The 15,351-nt window shown below is 43.7% G+C and overlaps 1 long non-coding RNA gene across 2 annotated transcripts in view; it reads right to left on the minus strand.

Annotated features, from left to right (window-relative positions):
- Positions 1-3,337: 3,337 nt before the first annotated feature.
- LOC128198393 (uncharacterized) overlaps positions 3,338-15,351 on the minus strand; it is a 39,977-nt gene continuing 27,963 nt past the window's right edge. For both annotated transcript variants that reach the window (XR_008251103.1, XR_008251104.1), the window contains exon 2: positions 3,338-13,122. This is a non-coding gene — a long non-coding RNA (uncharacterized LOC128198393). The remainder of the gene's footprint in view (positions 13,123-15,351) is intronic.

The following is a 15,351-nucleotide window of genomic DNA, read 5'->3' on the forward strand; positions in this document are numbered from 1 at the left end:
GTCCAAGATATAATTATTTTTTTTCTACTGATTTTGTAGTGCTGATTACGAAATCAGACCTAATTTTATCATATCACATCAGATTTTTAGTAAAATTAATATATTCGCTAGTTTTGATTTTTCAGTGAAATTTTCGAGTTTTGGCACTCTTTCTTTGAATTAAGCGACCTCTCATGAGAAATTACTTCAGTTATAACAACGACACACCTATTTGTAACGCGTTTCGTGGAAATAAGCTGTTATAGTGCCTTTGTTAAAAAAAAAATATATATATTTTAGTTAATGGTTTTTTTTGTTGTTGGAAAACGTCTGATAAACATAACGTCTTCTATAAAGTGTCACAATAGTCCAGATATATTTTGTTACATTTGTTGAAACTTTATGATTCTAAGCAAAAACTGAAAAATTTGTGGAAAATATGTATAATAAATATGTAGCTTATTTTGACTTCAAAATACAAATAAAATCGTGGACTCTGCAGTTTGTACTAATCGTGTTGAACAATTAAGGCAGTGGACACTGGACATACAGCAAAAGACAATCTCTACCTTTTGGTACTACCTATGATATAGTGAAAGCAAGACAATCATACAGATATTGTTATTTTTGCTGTATGTTAGAAGCTTTTAAAGTAAAATTTGTTTTCCTTTTTGTAAAAAAAAATTGATGTGATAGAGTAATTGTGCAGGTATTTTTGTGTTCAAAATACTATAAATTACTGATAATTTTTACTGAAATCAAAACAACGTTCAAAAAGTATTCATTTGTCGGCCGGTGTTATCGATAATATTTTAGATAGTATTATAGTATAGTAGTGTTATGACGACTAATATACCGTTATTTGTTTTGTGAATGATTATGGATATATTTGTTGTATAATAATTTCTCTATTGATTATTACACAGCAAAATAAAATAAATAAATAAATATAAAAAGATTCCAACGAATTGATAAACTCCTTTTTTTTGAAGTCGTTTAAAAATGTATGTATATGTATTTATATCTGATTTTATATTTTGATTATCTTCTATCACATGTCATCTGGAAGTCTAACACGATCATGAAGTCCTGTAACTATATTAGTTCTGAACTTGATGGTGAGGGGTTCGGTGCAGATGCAACACATCATCTGGAAGTCTAACACGATCACAAAGTCCTGTAACTTTACTAGTTCTTGACTTGGTGGTGAGGGGTTCGGTGCAGATGTCACACATCATCTGGAAGTCTAACACGATCACAAAGTCCTGTAACTTTACTAGTTCTTGACTTGGTGGTGAGGGGTTCGGTGCAGATGTCACACATCATCTGGAAGTCTAACACGATCACAAAGTCCTGTAATTTTACTAGTTCTGGACTTGGTGGTGAGGGGTTCGGTGCAGATGTCACACATCATCTGGAAGTCTAACACGATCACAAAGTCCTGTAACTTTACTAGTTCTGGACTGGGTGGTGAGGGGTTCGGTGCAGATGCCATTAATCGATGATGACGAATTTGACAAATATAAATAATGTTTTGAAATGATGAAAATAGATAAGTTGATTGACAAAAGCTTCACATGAACATTATGTTTATTTATAATATGTATCACTCTTATTCTTATTTAACATTTTTATGATAAAAGTATATAGAAGAAATCAAGAATTTCATTATAGTTTCATTGGATTCTTTTAAATAACTTATGGGATGCTGTGTGATAATTAATTATAAAATTTTATTGTTAACATTGTTCTATTTATAGTTGATATTATAGTAATGTCATAATTTCATGATATTCTTGTGTTGTTTGGGGACAAACTTTTAGTAAGGATGGCCGAATATTAGAAGATAAAGACATTACATTTGTAAATATTACATATCGTCTATGTACTTAATGCTTTAAATTAATCTACTACTCTGTCTAAGTTAATTACAATATTTAATAAGTCTCTGTCTAGAGTAAAGCTCCCTCTTGTCATCTGGAAGCTCAGACAAATATTAGAAGATAAAGACATTACATTTGTAAATATTACATATCGTCTATGTACTTAATGCTTTAAATTAATCTACTACTCTGTCTAAGTTAATTACAATATTTAATAAGTCTCTGTCTAGAGTAAAGCTCCCTCTTGTCATCTGGAAGCTCAGACAAATATTAGAAGATAAAGACATTACATTTGTAAATATTACATATCGTCTATGTACTTAATGCTTTAAATTAATCTACTACTCTGTCTAAGTTAATTACAATATTTAATAAGTCTCTGTCTAGAGTAAAGCTCCCTCTTGTCATCTGGAAGCTCAGACAAATATTAGAAGATAAAGACATTACATTTGTAAATATTACATATCGTCTATGTACTTAATGCTTTAAATTAATCTACTACTCTGTCTAAGTTAATTACAATATTTAATAAGTCTCTGTCTAGAGTAAAGCTCCCTCTTGTCATCTGGAAGCTCAGACAAATATTAGAAGATAAAGACATTACATTTGTAAATATTACATATCGTCTATGTACTTAATGCTTTAAATTAATCTACTACTCTGTCTAAGTTAATTACAATATTTAATAAGTCTCTGTCTAGAGTAAAGCTCCCTCTTGTCATCTGGAAGCTCAGACAAATATTAGAAGATAAAGACATTACATTTGTAAATATTACATATCGTCTATGTACTTAATGCTTTAAATTAATCTACTACTCTGTCTAAGTTAATTACAATATTTAATAAGTCTCTGTCTAGAGTAAAGCTCCCTCTTGTCATCTGGAAGCTCAGACATACATAAGACCTACCTCGCTAGATGTTGTTTTTCGTCAAAGTACATGATTTACTTGTATGATCTAATGCGATTATAAGAACTGTCTCTGTAGAATCGAGGTTTCATAGTTATAACTTTATATTAACATAACTTTTAGTTTAGTTTAGGAATGACAAAATGACAGACAATTTTGTCATGAATTTGGGTAATTGGACTGAATCTGGAAGTGATTAAAGATTGAATTTATTTCAAATTTGTAAAAACAAGAATTAACATACCAGTTTAACTGAATTTAAGTGTTTGGATTTTTATCAATAGAATCACTATCAAAATCTGTATAGGTCTGTATTCACAATTTGTAAATATTGAATGAGAAATCTGTTAAACTATAATTATATAATTCTTAAAGAATAATTAAATGTATTGTAGGGTGTTTCAACATATTGTTAAATCAAGGTTTAAAATTAGAAAATATCTGTAATGACAAAATTGAATTTTACTACTTGTAAATCAGTGAATTTAGCAAGTAGTAATAATAATAGATTAATTGGGACTCACTTTTGTTATAATTAGAAATTATTGGAGAATTAATGAGTTGTGGTAATAAACATAAATTAAAATTTTAAATACTATGAGACATAGTTCAGTGAATCTTTATAATAATGTAATGTTAGAATTTATTTGTGTTTACAAAGTTTGAGGACAAACTTGTAGTCAGTATGGCCGAATGTTAGATTTTTAATTATTTAAATAATTATAAATACATAAGACAACATATAAAAACTCCTTCTTCCAGATAAATGTTTTAATCTGTACTGTTTATTAATGATAATGGTTTTATTCTGAGGTTGGTAGGGTATTGTGATATATACTCTATGTAAAAGAGGCGAACATGCGATTATGTGGCGTGAAGTTTATTTAATTAATGTATTATCCATCTACCAAAGTAACGATTTGTTTAAGAATGAGTAATAAGTTATTTGAAATACAGTTTATACATTCCAGCTTGTGTTATTTTATTCCATTGCTTTTATACATTAGGTTTTCAACACGACCCTCCTCTGCTACGAGCCGACAGGAGGCCGGGGGTCGGGAGGTCGGGAGGTCGGGAGGTCGGGGCGGGTCGCCGCAGCTGCAGCGTGATTGTATTCGGCGCTACGTTTACATTTTAGAAAAGGGATGAAGGGGAGCGGCCCCGCTCCACAATCATTAATTAAGCAAAGAACGTTTCGCGGACAAACAGAAGCCCCGACTCGTCTCCGACTAAACCGACGGCTCCAACAGCACCGACGGCATCGGCGGCGCCTGGCGCGATGTGTGATCATACGGGGTCACCCGCAGTTGGCGCAAACTATACTTGTTCGGCAGTAGGTATAAGTAAATATAAATTATGCAACACATACCTACTTATATATCTACACGAATACCTTCTCAAAATTGTGCAGTAAATCTCATTATAATGAATAAAATTGAATCGAAACACGAGCTAAACATTTTGAACTCGTGTTTCGACAAGAGTGGACCTGAAATGGACTCTTGTACCCGTATCATTAAAATTTATTAAATGTAACTAAATAAAAAGAAATAAATATAATTAAAACCCAAGTTTTTGAGTTATATCGAGATGGCGCCCTGAGAGCAACTATGACATGACATTTGACAGCAAAGGTCAGAACGATTACTGCATTGAAATCGTCATCCATCGGTCATTATTACCCTTAATAGTGTTGCATTTCTTGGGAGATAATGAATATTATTTTGAAAGAATTAAAGTAAATTCGTAAATTTGTGTAATCAAAAATAGTAAAAAAAATATTTTCTTTTATTTCCGCTAGGGTACAATGACTGGACCTGGGCTCCATACAATTTTGGACCATCTCCTTTGTTTTTATCCAATGAAAAAAACAATAGATGAATCGCTTGTTATATCGTGTGTGAAACAGTTAAAAGGATTATATCGGATACGGAATGAGAAAGAATAACTTTTAAAAGTAAAAGCTGTGTCCGGCCGCGGCGGGGCGAGCGGGGGGAGCGGGGCGGGCGAGGGGCGCGCGCCGCCGTCTATTGACGAACAAACAAATGTGAAAAAAATGTACAATTGGGGCATAAAGAGGAGAGAGAATCAATTTGGAAGGTCTTAAAACACTTTAGCGCCCCTCTCGAGATAAGGGGATGAAGTAAAAGGCTACTTACTGTGAATAGCGTATGAACTGTGTAGTGTGTACACACGGACGGAAATTATTATCGTAAGCCTCTCAGGGCGCTCCAGCTCGGTGCGGACGAGCGGCACCGCGCGCACCGAGCTGCTCTCGCCTGGACCGATTCCCAGGTGGGATCGGGTTCCCCACACGACTCTTTCGGGCTGCCAGGGTCCGTCTCGATGAATCGCTCTCGTGCTCCCCGCGCCCGGGCCCCGCCGGCGCCGGCCGAGCGCACACGACGGGCACTACTCTAAAGTTATTATAATATTTTAATTGTGATGTCTACATTAGTCCGGCAGCTTTATGCAAATCGTTCTAGTTATGCTAAACATCTTGCGAGAGATGTAATCGCGCCGCGGCGGCGCAACAACAATATTATCTGAAGAGCTACATCTGTAGCGAACAGCGGAACACGGACCTGCTGCGATATTGTAATTAACAGTATGCAAACGAGGGCGGCCATTAGCTATTCTAATGCGCGGCGGCCTCCGGACCTGACCGCGTAACAGGACTGAGAAACGACCGCAACGTGTCATACATGTATGGCTTAAACCGATCGGACTTCGTCGTCTTCATTGTGCACCGTGTAGACCGGTGCAGGCCATCGGACGTTTGGTGTGACATCGTACATCGACACCTTAATACCTACTTGTACGTATGTAAGGATGTGGAATGTACGACCTCTTTAAATCGGAAATCAGTAGGAAAGTGTAGTGTTGACTGATACTGATAGCTATACTTCCGACTTCCAAATTCATCTGCGAGGAGTTGAGGACCTGTAGGACATTCCAAGTCCGCAGACATCTGGCACGCGTTGCAATTGTCATACATTATTATTTTATTGCGTATTGCGTATTGCGTATATTCTCGTAGTTACTGCTGCACGCATCGAGTGAGTATCTTTCGAGTATATAAATTAGTAAGCGTCCGCGCCCGCGCCCGCGCCCGCCGCCGCCCGCTGGCAGCGGAAAGTTTGACAACAACGACTGACATAATGAATGTAATCTCATTAATTAATCTCTCATTTGGCTCCTCACTAATTTATATTTTGTAGAAGCGAGCGGCGGCCGGAGACCGTACCTACGCATTATCACATCGCTTACATTTTTATTTAATTAAAAATAGTCTCATTTAAATTTAACTATTTTAAGAAGCAGAATGCAAAATGTTAGCTCGATTTAATGAGAATTCATGCTTCGCCCGCTCGCCCGTTATTATTAAAAATTTCAAATATTCAAAACGGTGCTCCGCGAGCTCGGAACGGTACTTCGGGAGCGTCCCGGCGCGGCGCGAGCTCACTGTTTGCGCAGCGATGTTCACTCCGTACATCAAACGAGTGCACGAGCAGCCAGCGAGCGCACACACGCGGCGCGCACGGGAGGTGTCGCGACCTTGACCCGCCGCAGGTGTGCCGTGCGTGCGTGAGCCCGGGCATTAGCATGCGGCGGGACGACTCCCCTGCGTTTTTGACTTTGATATTAGAGTAGCCACTTGTCAGATATTCCAGCAGCCGGCCCAACTACGTTAATCTTATTTCATTCGTACGTACAGCTCCCACCTGTGGCGCAGTAGTAAAAGCACGTAAACAACGTTTTGCGTTATTTCTAGTCGCGAGCGAGGACGTGCCGCGCCTCGGCCCGCGGGTCTGCGGTCACCTCCTCGAGTGAAGCGGAGGCAACAATGCAACTGGGAGTCGCGACATCTGCTCGTAATTGTATGCGTCGGGTGCCGCGCCGACTCATGCTAATCATTAAGTGCAGATAGCATCGGTGAGCTAATTGCTGCAATTGCTGCGGCGGCGCTATCGGCGCATCTCGCGCTGCTGCGGCGCGCTGCTGCCCTCGGCCGGCGCGCGCAGGGACGACGACATCGGTATAATTAATGTCATAAAAGTAGGTAGCTTAATTGGCGAACAGTAAATACTTTGAGCGGTAGATACACTCGCGTGTGGTAGACTTGTTCCTGTGTGGCCGGCGTTGTGCTGAACTGAACTCGGGCTCCGGACATTATTTCGTCTATTGAACTTTTGCCGTACCCACTCGTTACAACTGTATTGACTGTTAATTGGAAAAGGGTTTGGTAAAATAAAAAAAATAAGACTAATATTGTAAACAAATTTATAACAAATTTGCTTGTTATAAAAATATTGTAATGTATCTCATTACGCACATGTGTGTGTGTAATGTAATATAAAACCTTCATCATGAAGGTTTTATAAAAAAACGGACGGTACTTTGTTAAACTTTAGCAAAAAGTTTTTTATGTCAGAAAAGTGCTCAAACATTTTATGAATAAAATTTTACTTTGTGAGATAAAATATAAAAATATTCATTTACTTTATTAGAATAAAACACAAAAATATTCATTTATTTTATTAGTCCCTAATATTGACTGCTTTTGGTACATTCGCCTAAAAAACCGCTAGTGCTCGCAAGCGTGTCAGATTGTCATCAAATGGAAAACAGACATAGATGCAAATTTATTTTCAGAAAGTGTAATCAAAGTGTGTTTCCTCGCTAATGTGTTATAAAACGTCGAATGACACACGGGCGCTCTCGCCTTTGGCTCGAGCTGCAATATCGCCTCGGCTGTCATTTTCAACTTACCGCACTTCCTGCTTCCTACTAATAGGTATTTGGATGTATGTTTGGATGTTAGTTACTCTATAACGCCGCTACTACGGAAGCGATTTAGCTGAAATTTGGAATGGAAATATATTTTATTCTGGATTAACACATAGGCATACTTTTTATCCCGGAAAAATCCATGGTTCCCGAGGGATTTGTGAAAAACTAAATTCCACGCAGACGAATATCATAATTTACTATTATACTTACATACAAAAAAATCATTAACTGTTATGTTTTCTAAAAGTAGTGTCCGGGTTCTGCGGTAACGGCAGCGCGCGCAAATGAGATGCATTATCGTCATTGTGATCCGATATTGTGCCGATACTGCGCCGATACTGCGCCGCCGGTGCCGCCCCGCCGGTACCTGTCGATACTCAATAAGCGGGCGCACGTCGCAGGTAATGGTGCCGCCATCGCACCTCCAATTACCCGACATTACTGAATATTTGATTGAATATTATCTACGTGTCGTTCGTTAATGCGTTTGTTACGCCCCCGCCCCGCGCCCCGCCCGCACCCCGCGAGCACCCGGGCCACTGACCACGTGTGGCTTATTTTTTATTCAGAAATAAGAAACACGACTTCTGATCAATACACTGTAATTCAAGACTTACGGGCACATCACTGACTAAGGATAGATCTCTCTCCGCCGAGCGACCGACACCAACAAAAATAATAATCTTAGGGGAAAATATACATACAGTGTTGTTTGGATCTCAATTTTGGGCGGTAATAGGGATAGTAGAAGAATACCGTGACAGCCCAGTGGATATGACCTCTGCCTCGGATTCCGGAGGGTGTGAGTTCGAATCCGGTCCGGGGCAAGCACCTCCAACTTTTCAGGTATGTCCATTTTAAGAAATTAAATATCACGTATCTCAAACGGTGAAAAACTTTCGTAATTCTCTGCGTGTAGAGATTATCGATTTCAATTTATCGAATTACCTATATACGAGTAGGCACTAGGCAGCGCTTGGCTTCTATCACACCTGGTGGATGTTAAGCGAACATGCGGCCTGTGATAAGGTATATTAGACAATGTAGAAGGTCGTGAGAGCGGCTCAGTCTTTCAGATCATTATATTAGTAGCGAGCGAGCGCAGGCTAAGGCAGGCAGGAGTCGGGCGCCGGTCGCCGGTCGGTCGCTCGTGTTGTCAGTTTTTGCTCGGCGCGCCGGCCGGGCTAAGGTCAGGCCGTTAAGAGTCGCGGCTAACGTAGCGAGTAGCGGGACCCCAACGTGCGCAGGTGGACAACGGGACTCGCAAAGGTCGGCTCGCATGCGGCACCCGATACACTGCTTCGCCCCTCGGTGGCCTTTCGCGATAAACTGCTCGCCCTCCGCCCTCCCCGCGTAACGGTCGCGCGCTGACCTCTCTCCGGGAACTGTTTTTTAGCTAACCGATGACCAGCGTCTGACGCGCGAAAAACGAAAGCAGCGTTCGAAGAAGAAACATCTTCAGATGTCGCGTCGCACAGCGGCGATCGACTAAAGCGTCCGTCGCGCACGTTTCGATGAATCGTTTGTGACGCTTTCCCGCCATCGCCTAAGAAGAGTTACCGGGAGGCCGCCCGCAGCCGCTTCTGCTCGCGCGCGTTGAAGTAGCATCTCTCGATGGAGTTCCTGCCAGTCTCTCGAACTGACGCTGAGCTAACTTGATACGTGTAGTGTATCGCCGCGACGATGAATTGATGAATATCGTTAGCGAGGACCTGGTGGGCAGTGGGCGGGGTGCCGGCGCGGGAAGTGCGCCATCTTTGTGAATCTTGTGTTTTAGCGCCATTTTCATTTTCACCTATTTGGTTCCATCTGGTATTTTCACATTGTTACAACCGATATTGGCATCTTTATTTAAATTGGCAAAGTTTTAATATCGTGCAAATCGATTAAAGTATCGCGTACCCACGTATAAAGCGAGCGAATTTTTAAACTAAAACTGCAAAAGGCCAAATCCAATAACGTGAATATCGTTCGTTAAAATTAAATTATTATTCATTATCAAGACATTACTCATGCGATTACATGAAACGCATTAGGCGTTATTTGCACTTCGGGAACGATAACATCTAAAGGAAACGTTCGCGCTATCTATAATCTCATTCCCGTTCCAGTCCGCCTCCGCCTCACTGCGAGCAGCAGACGACATCTGCAGCACGACGCGAAGAGTCAGCGGGAGTGCAGACGGAGTCACCGAGACCAGGCACCGCCACCTGCACCCTCGCGGTGACGTGTCGGCACCCGCATGCAGCGAGCGACCCGGCGAGCGAGGTACTGACACTTGGCTCTCTCCATCGATATAATGATATACGAATCAGTATCCTGTCGTCAGGACGTTTCTCCCCGCTAAGACTGCTGCTTTACCTAATTTGTCATCCGTCGCGCCCGCAACCGGCTGCCAGCGATATGTTGATTTTTTTAGAACGGTCACGTCGCCTCACCGGGCGTCGTCGAGAATAGAAAGGCTATTAAGAAAGGCTATTATACCTGTGCGTAAATTATTGACGGATCTTCGCTCTGCGCCGAACAATGCGTCGCCCCCCGGCAGGCGCGCGGGCCGGCGCGGGCGCGGGGGGCTGCGAACGTTCCCATGATTGATCTCCGGATTGCCGAATGCGCACAAAAAGTGGGTGCAAAAAGTTGCGCGTCTACGTATGCAAATCTATTGTCGGCCGGGCTCGGCGCGCGACCGTGCGCCGTGCGCCCGCGCCGCAAGGCTCACAGTCGCGCCGCGGTGCGCGAGTAGCTACAACGCACGAGCTCTGCGATTACTCTCAATTCTGAGAAACAGACAAAAAAGGTAACGCTATTGCGCGCACTTCGGGAAAAAACCTTTTAGCTATCGAGAATCTTTACAAATAGTTTAGCTTCATATGTTATTTATTGGCAGATCTACCTTTTCGGAAAAAAACCGTTTTTAAAGAATCACAGACGCCCACGATACGTCAATACGTGGTACACTTCAATCGTCGTCCCAAAAATATCACGTGTAAATTGTAATAATATCTAATTAGTCGGCAGCTCGAGTGCGCGCAGTAATTAGGCGTTACCCCTCCCGCGCGCCCGCGGCCGCGCCTCATTAGCATAATAGATTTCCACGCCGCGTATCATCAAGATAATATTAACATGAGCGGATAATGGAGGACAAAACGAAAAACAACTACCGACATACATTACTTACACTAGCGCTCGGATAGATGGACGCGCGAGGGCGGCGCAGGGCCCGCCGCCGCGTGACCACTCGCCGTGCCGTGTGCTGGTGGAGCACGGGGACACTGATGCAACTTCGCGAGGACTAAATCTAATTTCCCAATATTCAAACTCAAAATAAATTCTTAATTATTTCGAGTTTGAATTTTGGAAAATCAGATAGAATAGTTTTTCGGTTCGGAAATAGAATTTTAATTCTTGAAATTAGCAGCGAATTGCCGTTCTGGTTTAAAACGATGTACTGACTGTTGAGAGCGTCGCAAAGAGTTCTCTGGTGTGTGAGAGTTTGATCGTCCACCCGGCTCATGCCGACGCGGGAGCTTCGGTCGGGCGCAAATGTCCTGGAGCACCGCTGCTTCACCTCTGAACCGCTGGACGCTACGGCGCGCGACACGTCCACGTCACGAGGCCGACCGCCTACGCACGTTTCGCAATAAATCTAAAAAAATCCCTATTCACGTTTACGAGCGGTCCGCAAAAACTAATGGAAATAGAAGCATGCGAGCCGCGCCGATTGTTCGCCGCTCCGAGCTGAGGCAGAAAAAACGCGGGCAGATGCGCGCCCGGGCCCAGGCCCAGGCCCAGGTAGCCGCGCATGCAAATGTGCTGCGGACGGAGCCGCGGGGCGGACGAGGTCGTGTCTTTGTTCACTCAGACATTTGTGGAAAATCGCACTCCGTCGTCCGTACATGTGTCGAGAGCGGGACGCTCGATTTGCACGATGTTAATCGTTAAACAAACGACTCTCAGTTTGGACGAATCTGTTGACGATCTCGGTGTCGTGCATTCGTAAGCTCCAAAATGCGTAAATGCGGCTCGGCGCGGGTTACCTGCGCCGAGCGTTGACTACTTTCGGTGATAACGATGGAAAGATTCGACAATTCGCGAACGAACTCATCGCTCGGGTCGTCGCGACGCATAAACTGTCGCGCTATTGAGCAGCCTGCGGGGGCCGGGAATGCAAATGCCGCCGCTCGGACTCAAAAAGATCAATCAGTTCCTCTTCATCTTTTTTTGTAGGTAGGTATTTTCATTAATTTACTAATTCAGGGTATTTAGAAATGAGGGAGTGAATGGGCAACAGTAGTCGGAGAGTAGATCGGTCGGCGGACGTGCCGCGCGGGGCCGGCGCGTCCGTGCGGAACTAACGCAGTGCTGCGCGACCAGCGACCACACGACGGCGCGGCGGCGAGCGGCGGACGTCGCGTCGCGTCGCATTGCGCCGATCCCAGAAATGTCGCCAACGAGAGAACTCGGGTTCGCTGAAGCGCATCCGCGGCAAAAAGCGAGCGTCTCCCCGCCGCCCCGCCGCCCCGCACCTCTCCATTCATCCCGTAATTAACGCGGGCAAAAAACGCGCCTAGACGAAAATTAGAAATGTCTCGGTGTCGCCGCGCCTCACAAAAAGATCCGCGGTGAATTTGTATTAATTTGATTATGTCGTCGTTTTGTGTGCGGGTGCGGGGGCGCGGTGCGGTGCGGGGGACGGGGGTGAGTTGTCACAAATAAGTGTTAAATGTAAAACGTCTTTTTGTGCGCGGCGGCTAACGGAGCGAATTCGATTAGCTGCGACAGTTTTTACCGAAGCGTGGGTAGAGTGCATACGGTTAAACCTATTAGAAGTACATTTTGTAATTTTTAACTTTCAAAGGCACAAATGCACATTATCAGTGTTACTGTATTACATTGTCGTTGTAAATATTCGAGTTGTGGATGTGTATCGCAGTCCGCACTAACTCGACAGCGCCTTGCTCTGTCGTCAGCGGCGGAAGTGAGCCGACGGCTGCCGTTGGCTTCTCGTAGTGTCCGGCCAGTGGGTGCATTTAGTTACACTTCGCATGTCTCATTTACACTGAGTAGCACCTCCTCCGATAAATAATACGACGCGAGACGAGATGACTGTAGCCAGTAGCTACACTAACACGCATCAATTCACGGCGATACGTTTAATGATCACATCAAGTATGAACAACTTCTCTAAATGCTACCACCCCAGTCCTTTTTACTCACAATGATTCCTGAACATATAATAAAAGTAGTTCTTGGTTTAATCTACATACATTCTGTCATGTTTTCAGTTTCTAAAGGCGGAGCCACAACTTCACAGTAACCTATAAGTACATATACATTGCAAGTCCAAGTATTGCTAACTCGGTGACGAGCCCGCATGCGACCCGTCGTCGCCGCTAGCACACAAACTTATGGTAAAGTTGAAGAGTTAGTTTGTTTGAACGCACGCACTGACAGTGCGGTGTGTGTATGTGTGTATGTACATATGTGGGTACACTCACCGTTGAGGTCGAGCACCATCTGCGTGTTGAAGAAGCCGCTGACGTCGCCGCGGCCCGACACTGCAACAACGACATCATGATGTAGTGGCGGCGGCGGGCGGGGGGCGGGGGGCGGGGCTGGCTAGTGCAGCGCTTGGTTTTATCGTTCCGAGTGTCCAGCTCTAGCCGAGGGTGTCTACGTGCACGCGCTCAGCACTGTCGTGACGATGCGCAGACCGCGCGGCATCGTCTGCCGGAAGTCGCGCGCGACTTCGCTCGCGTCGTTTGTAAAGGCCATTTCACCTTCGACTTCATATTCGCTTCATACTTTCAGTCTATTCACATCACACCGCTCGCTCGCATCGTTCGGTTAAAGTCGCGGGTCTGTTCAACAATAATAATTAATAATAACTGGCCATTTAAGATGTGACAATTCTTGAAATTATTTAAATACGATCTCTGTTTCAAAATGACCTGCGACAAACGAACGCCGGTCGGTACGGTTTCGCAATGGTTCAGATAGATCTAAATCGTCATAAACGTAGATAATAATAAAATCGATCGTATTTATTCTAGATTCGTTTTGATTTCGACATCGCTTCTGCGTAGGCGGCTCACGTTCGGTCAGAGCTCGTTCGCGAGGACGTGACGAGGCAGACGCGGGTGCGGACGCGGGTGCGGACGCGGGTGCGGACGCGGGTGCGGGCGCGGGTCGTCGGCGGAGCTTTAATGGCGGATCATAATTAATGAACGCGGCAAAGCGCAGCGCGATGATGCAAATTCATTAAAACCATTACACTGTTTTAAAAGTTATCGTGACCGTACCGTTATACCGTACCGTGCGATTGTTGTCAACGGTCTGTCAGTGTACAATACATTACTTAACAAAGTGTTTAGAGTTATCGTTATTTCAATGAATAAGTTCCAATCTAATTTTTACTAAAAACGAGTTGCTCGAGACTTGTCGACTAATCACGGATAACTACAAACAGGCAGACAGTCGAAGACAACGCTAAATTATATAATTTGCCAAATTTGGCGAACCAAACAAGACAAAATATGATTATGTTATATTAGAGTCAGCGAGTAGTGCGCGAGTGCGAGCGGGCGCACAGGCGGCGGCGGGCGCACAGGCGGCGGCGGGCGCACAGGCGGCGGCGGGCGCGCCGAGGAGCTGTCGCGCGTGTGACCGTCGTACGATACTATTCTAAGAACACCTCAAATTGCTTTTAATTGGTCCAATAAAAAATATGACGCGGCACGTCCGCAGGCTGTCGCTCGCATTGTGGCGGCGAGTGGTCGCGCGGGCGCTTTCACACGTGCGGCGAAACGTTTAATTACCGCGCGACGTGGACGGTGGTCAGTGGTCGCCGGCACGGGCGGACGTGATTTTTGAAAATGTCAATCTCTCGGAGATGTTACGTAACGGCCGCGAGCCGAGCGCCGGCACTGCTCTATGAGCAACATAACGTCTGTCGCACGTTGCAGCGAGAGCCCGGAACGGTCAGGTCTGACCTGACGTATAAAGGCTGGCATTTTGTCCAATCATGCTCTTACTGTGAGTTAGTACTAAAGGAAGACGACTATAGAGTTAGGACCGTGGTGACTTCGAGATGGAGCACGTAGGTAATGAAAGTCTGTCATGTCGCCTAACAAAGCTGGTGACTCGACCGGAACTACCGGAGTCTATTGTTTGACTTCTTGTTTAGTTTAGACACGAAACATTAGACTTACGATAGATTTATAAATCAGATATTAATTTGTAAGTCGTCAAAGGGGTCGCTGCCAACTCCCAGCCCACATTCGGGCGACAGTTAGCGTTCCGGTACGATGCCGCGCGCGAACTAATTACTGGTGTCGGTTTAATAAACTTCCACTTACATAGCGTCGACATTTACCATCACGTGTGACGACACCGCTCGTTATGTTCAAGCACTAACTCACTCGTTACGTTACGTTACATTACAAGTGACCACTGAGCAATGTCCATTGAGGCGGATGTAGTAATCATTATTTATTAATTTCATTAAAAATGACATAATTTTTTTCGATATTCTTCTTACATGTTATGTGAAATTCTGCAGTGGGTCTTGACTCTTGGAACGATAGGTATCAGTGCAGAAGGTGGACATTAAACCTTTGACATCTGAGATTTATTTATATTATTGTAGGTACTAGCAGACGCCCTCGACTTCATCCGCGTGAAAATCGATGTAAACTTTCAACCCCGATTTCACCCCCTTCTATTTACATTTTCGTATATTTTGTATAAAATAGTCAACTAATCTATGCTAATAATATAAAGAGGTA

Source organism: Bicyclus anynana, chromosome 9, assembly GCF_947172395.1.
Source record: "Bicyclus anynana chromosome 9, ilBicAnyn1.1, whole genome shotgun sequence".
NCBI classification, from domain to species: Eukaryota; Metazoa; Arthropoda; class Insecta; order Lepidoptera; family Nymphalidae; genus Bicyclus; species Bicyclus anynana.